Here is a 5,820-nt window from a genome sequence, read left to right as displayed (position 1 = left end):
TGAGTTGTATGAGTATGTTATGTATTCTGGATGTTAAACCCTTATTAGAGGGAGACAAGGAGAGGGGACTGCCTCAAACGGGACAATGTGAAAAACTTGGCATTATGACACCAAACAGTATTACTCAAAAGGGTTCATTTTTACTGCTTATAATTTATACCCCGTTCTTTGTGTGCTAAATCACTTCAGTCATGTCCGACTCTTTGCAACCCTATGGACTATAGCCCACCAGGCACCTCTGTCCATGGGATTCTTCAGGCAGGAATACCAGAGTGGGTTGCCATTTCCTTCTCTGGGGGATCTTCCCAAACCAGGAATCAAATCTGCATCTCCTGTGTCTCCTGGAGAATCTCATTACAGGCAGATTCTTTACTACTAGCGCCACCTCAGTAAGACTCAGTATAAACTTGATATTTTAAAAAGTAACAACAACAAAAAAATCAATAATAGCACCAAAAGAATCAGAGATTTAAAGATTTACTTATAAAACAAATGAAACTGGCAAAAAACAAATACACTATTATAAAGCAATTATCCTCCAATTAAAAATAAATAAATTTAAATAAAAATAGTAAATGAGAAAAAAATAAAACAAATGAAGCTACTAAGTTAAAAATAAATAAATTTAAATAAAAATAGTAAATGAGAAAAAATAAAACAAATGAGATACATTATGCAAAATGGCACATGGTCATTTACTGAAAAATTATAATGGCAAAAATGGGAAACCTAAATAATCCTTTACTAGTGAAGCTGTACAATCCACTTATTTGAGAGGCCAAAAATAAACTGAAACACCTAAGGTTTTGACAAGGATTTTCAACAGGGATTCCAGCTCATTTTCAACAAGAATTCTAAAACCATTCAATGGATAAAGAACTGTCTCTTCAACAAATGGGACTGGGACAACTGAATAACACCACGCTAAGGAATGAAGTTGGATCTCCTCCCTTACTTCATGTATGAATATTAACTCAAGGGACCTCTCTGGTGGTCCGTCTAGTGGTTCCAACGCAGGGGACTGAGGCTCGATCCCTGGTCAGTGAATTAAGTTCCCACATAGTGTGGGGCACCTAAGCCCACAACTAGAGAAGCTGGTGGGCCACAGGGAAGATCCCTTGTGCCTCAACCGAGACTCTGTGCAGCCAAATACATAAATACTAAAAAAAGAAATTAACTCAAAATGGTCTTAAATATAAGACCTAAAGCTATTCAAATTATTAGATGCAAACATAGAGATAAATCTTCATGACCTTGGATTTGGTAGTAGATTCTTATATTTGATACCAAAAGCACAAGCAACAAAAGAAAAATAAGATACACTGGACTTCATAAAAGTGAAAAACTTCTGTGTATCCAAGGGACATTAACAAGAATGTGAAAAGACAACTTAGAGAATAGGAAAAATAATTATAAATCCATTCCTGTTTTTTATCGAGTCTTTATTTTGTGGAAGGCCCTCTGGCAGGTGCTGGGGAGTAATATATTTTCGTTGCATTGTGAACTCTTTCAGGTAGGTAGTTTTTTACTATTTTATTGTATTAGCATTTATAAGTCAACATCTAGGGACCTTGATCAAAAAACTCAACAGAACTTCCCCTAGTGGGCAAAATCTTGATTTTGCCTGTCTCTCTGTCTCTCTCTGTTTTCTTTCTCACACACATCTACCTATACACACTTCTTCTAATTATTTATTGAGGTTGCAGTCGGAGGAAGAGTAATATAGCTATCCCATTACCTGAGTGAATTTTAAATTATTTTTTTTTGAGACCTCTTCCATTCATGTCCAGAGAAGCAGAAATAATTTGGTGTAGACTTTGTTGAAGTAAAGTTTCAAGGTGGAAACATTGGGTACTCATTTCAGAAGAAGTAATAAGCAACACATTGTGTTTTACTGCTGAGGTGTGTAAGACATAGAATTATAGAAATCTAAAGAAGGAAGGGTCTTTAAGGGAGGCTGTCCATGGAAATGTATCAAGCTCTGAGTTTGAAGAGTACTAAGTGATTTCTGGTAAAGCCACGTCATTGGTGAGGTTTGTCACTGAACAGTGTTAGCACACGGAATGCTGTAATTCTGCGATAGCTGCAGCCAACGACCCCTAGGTTTTCTAGACAGCTGCACAAATGTTTCCTTTTAGTGTGGTATTTAGCTTCTTCTATCATAATTCTTAAGGTTTTTCTCACGCCTCTGCATCTGAAACAATTCAGTTCTATCTTATTTGAAGTCTCTCCTGGTTAGCGAGCTGGCTGTTGGTGACATGTTATCATATATAGTGGTTTCTGTGATGTGGTTTGCTGGCCATGGCAAGATGAATGAAGATCACAGTCACATCAAGCTGAGGACTATGGTCAGGCTTAAATCATTATCCTTGAGGTGTATGGCTGTCGATTTATCAATGTCCTCATTTTTAAGAATGAAATCTTCTCAAGGTTACCATACCTTTTGTGGGTGTATCAAATGAGATATAATGTTATACTCGCTCATAACTTCTTAAATAAGAATGTATTGCTTTGAGGATGGAATAAAATGACAAGCTCTATTTGGCATCTTTGTATTAAAAGGGTCTTGAAGAGATTAATGATTGTTGGCAGCCAATCAAATTTCTTTGATGTCCACTGTTTTTTTCCCACTAAAATTCACCATTTGTCACTCCCTGAATGAGTTGCCCACACATTTACATACATAAATTACGGTGCCTTTATTACATCACTTCCAACCTATCTGGATAAAAACATGGTGGGATTTTTTCCCTGTGTGCAATTTCCATTTTGGTGGCATTTCCGCCTCTTAATAAATTCCAGACAAAGCAAATACCCAAAGCCTGTTTTTCTTTTTTTTTTATGTATTTCAGCTTTCTGTTTTCAGTCATACTTTGTTTGGGAGATGTCCTGCTAGGAAGTTACTTAGATTTATGAATATTTGGGAAGCTATTTGCAGACATGGGGGATCTGAAGATTCATATAATCTCATTGTATATTGTATCTCTTTTCTTTTTAAGCTCTGTATTTCGATTTTTAATAATTTGGATCTGATATTTAATAACTTCTTGGCTTAATTACTTACTTAGTTTTAACTTTGATCTCTTTCTAAACTGTTATCAGAAGGATGTAAAAAAAATTCCAGAATGAACTCTGACAGATTTATAAGATGCCTCCTCTATTCATATGGTTTTCTGGTCTTCAGAGACAGGCCAGCTTTTTAACTTCCACCACTTCTCTAGCATAAAATGTATAGGTGCCCTCAAGTGGTCTCCATCCATGCTCATTTTTCTGTTACTTCTTTTCTTCACTTCTCTGCTTTTAAGTGTGGAAGTTGGCTTTTCCTATTACTTGAAAGTAATGTCTCAAGGTGGAGTGTTTATATATTGTTATTTTGGTTTTATAATGTTTTAATATTAACATTACAAAAATGAAAAAGTGAAAAAGCTGGCTTAAAACTCAACATTCAAAAAACCAAGACCATGGCATTTGGTCCTATCACTTCATGTCAAATAGATGGGAAAATGCGGGAAGAGTGTCCGATTTCATTCTCTTAGGCTCCAAAATCTATGTGGATGGTGACTGCAGCCACGAAATTAAAAGACACTTGCTTCTTAGAAAAATAGCTGGGACGAACCTAGACAGTGTATTAAAAAGCAGAGACATCACTTTGCTGACAAAAGTCCATATAGTCAAAACTGTGTCTTCCAGTAGTCATGTATGGATGTGAGAGTTGGACTATGAAGAAGGTTGAGTGCTGAAGAATTGACACTTTGGAAATGTGGTGCTGGGGAAGACTTGAGAGTCCCTTGAACTACAAGGAGATCAACCAGTCAATCCTAAAGGAAATGAACCCTGAATATTCACTGGAAGGACTGATCCTGAAGCTGAAGCTCCAATACTTTGTTCACCTGATACAAAGAGTTGACTCATTGAAAAAGATCCTGATGCCAGGAAAGATTGAGGGCAAGAGGAGAAGGGGGCAACAGAGGATGAGATGATTGGATGGCATCACTGACTCAATGGAGGTGAGTTTGAGAAAACTCAGGGAGATAGTGAAGGACAGAGAAGACTGGTGTGCTGCAGTTCATGATGTCACAAAGAGTTGGACATGACTTAGTTACCGAACAACAACAACAATATTAACAGATCACTGAGTAAATGCTTCTGGAGCAAATAAAAAGTCCAATACCTAATCGACAAAATCAGTTTGTTGATTTTGCTTAAACCATGAACAAAACAAGAAACATATTACTATCTAAACCTTCAAACTCCCAAAGTAAAAAAATATAAAATTGTTATATTTGTCATATAATTCTACTAGATATACTGAGAAAACACTCTACCTTCTGCAAAGATGTGTATAATAATATGACTCAATTATCCAGCTCAATGGGTTAGAGTTCCAGGCTCATGGTAATCCACAGAAAAATATCAGAGCACGAAATTTCTGGTCAGCATTTTTGACTGCCAGTCTCTATACTTTTTACTTACCTGGACTTGTGGTGACCTGTTGCATCACTCTCCAGTGAGACACTCAGGAACATACTCAAAGTTGGCAATGCATAGGGTTTGCAGATAGGTGTGGAGAGAATGGAAACCCCTAAACCAACAGATGAGCAATTACCGGCAAGCTGACTATGATGTATCCCACAGAGCCAACTCCAATGTTAAAGTCTCTACTCTAAAGAAAATCACTTAAGGTGTATTTCACATCTATTAGAATGGCAGCTGGGGCTCCCTGGTGGCTCAGAGGTTAAAGCGTCTGCTTGGAATGCAGGAGACCTGGGTTCGATCCCTGGGTCAGGGAAGATCCCCTGGGGAAGGAAATGGCAACCCACTCCAGTATTCTTGCCTGGAGAATTGCATGGAGGGAGGAGCCTGGTAGGCTACAGTCCAGGGGTCGCAAAGAGTCAGACAGGACTGAGCAACTTCACTTTCACTTTCACTTATCAAAGAGGCAAAAAATAACAAGTGTAGGTAAGGATGTGGAGAAAAGGAAATATTTGTACACTGTTAGGATGTAAATTGATGCAGCTACTATGGAAACCACTAAGAAGGCTCCTCAAAAAATTCAAATAGAACTACCATATGATCTAGCAACTCCACTTCTGGGTATATATCTGAAGGAAAAGTAATTACTAACGTGAAAAGATAGCTGCACTCCCATATTCATTGCAGCATTATTTATGAAAACCAAGACAAGAGAAACAGCTAACTATCTATCAGTGGATGAATGGATAAAGAAAATGTGGAATGGACAATTACTCAGCCATACAATGGAAAGATATCATTTGTGACAATTGCAGGGACTTTGAGGGCCTTATACTTAATGAAATATGTCAGATAAGAAAGGCAAAACTGTGTAGTCTTAAAAAAACTATATGTGGAATTGTAAACAAACCCAAACTGACTCATAGGTACAGGAAAAAGATTAGAGGTTGTCAGAGGTGGAGGATGGGCAAAACGGGTGAAGGTTGTCAAAGGGTACAAACTTCCAGTTATAAAGAAGTCCCAGGGATATGACGTACAGCTTGATGGCCAGAGTTAACAATTATATTCTATTATTATTATTTACATTAAGCTGATTTTTACTTTTTTCTTTTTGCTCCTGGCAGTTATTTTAAATTGAAGTTTAAAATAATTTAATAATAAAATTCAAAATAAAATAATAATTGATTTATAATGTGTTAGTTTCAGGTAACAGTACTGTATTTTACATTTGATTGCTAAGAAAGTAGATCTTAAAAGTTCTCATTACACACACACACATTTATAGCTATTATGGTGATGGCTGTTAAGTTAACTTGTTGTGGTGATCAATTTGCAGTATCGGTTCAG

General features: G+C 36.9%; 1 non-coding gene across 1 annotated transcript; it reads left to right on the top strand.

Moving 5' to 3' along the window:
• Positions 1–4,717: 4,717 nt before the first annotated feature.
• Positions 4,718–4,790, top strand: TRNAS-GGA (transfer RNA serine (anticodon GGA)). Its single transcript has one exon. It is a non-coding gene; the product is annotated as a tRNA-Ser (tRNA).
• Positions 4,791–5,820: the final 1,030 nt, after the last annotated feature.

This window comes from Bos mutus, chromosome 5, assembly GCF_027580195.1.
Source record: "Bos mutus isolate GX-2022 chromosome 5, NWIPB_WYAK_1.1, whole genome shotgun sequence".
NCBI classification, from domain to species: domain Eukaryota; kingdom Metazoa; phylum Chordata; class Mammalia; order Artiodactyla; family Bovidae; genus Bos; species Bos mutus.
Note: the sequence above shows the minus strand (reverse complement) of the source record. Positions and strands in the feature narration are given on the sequence as shown.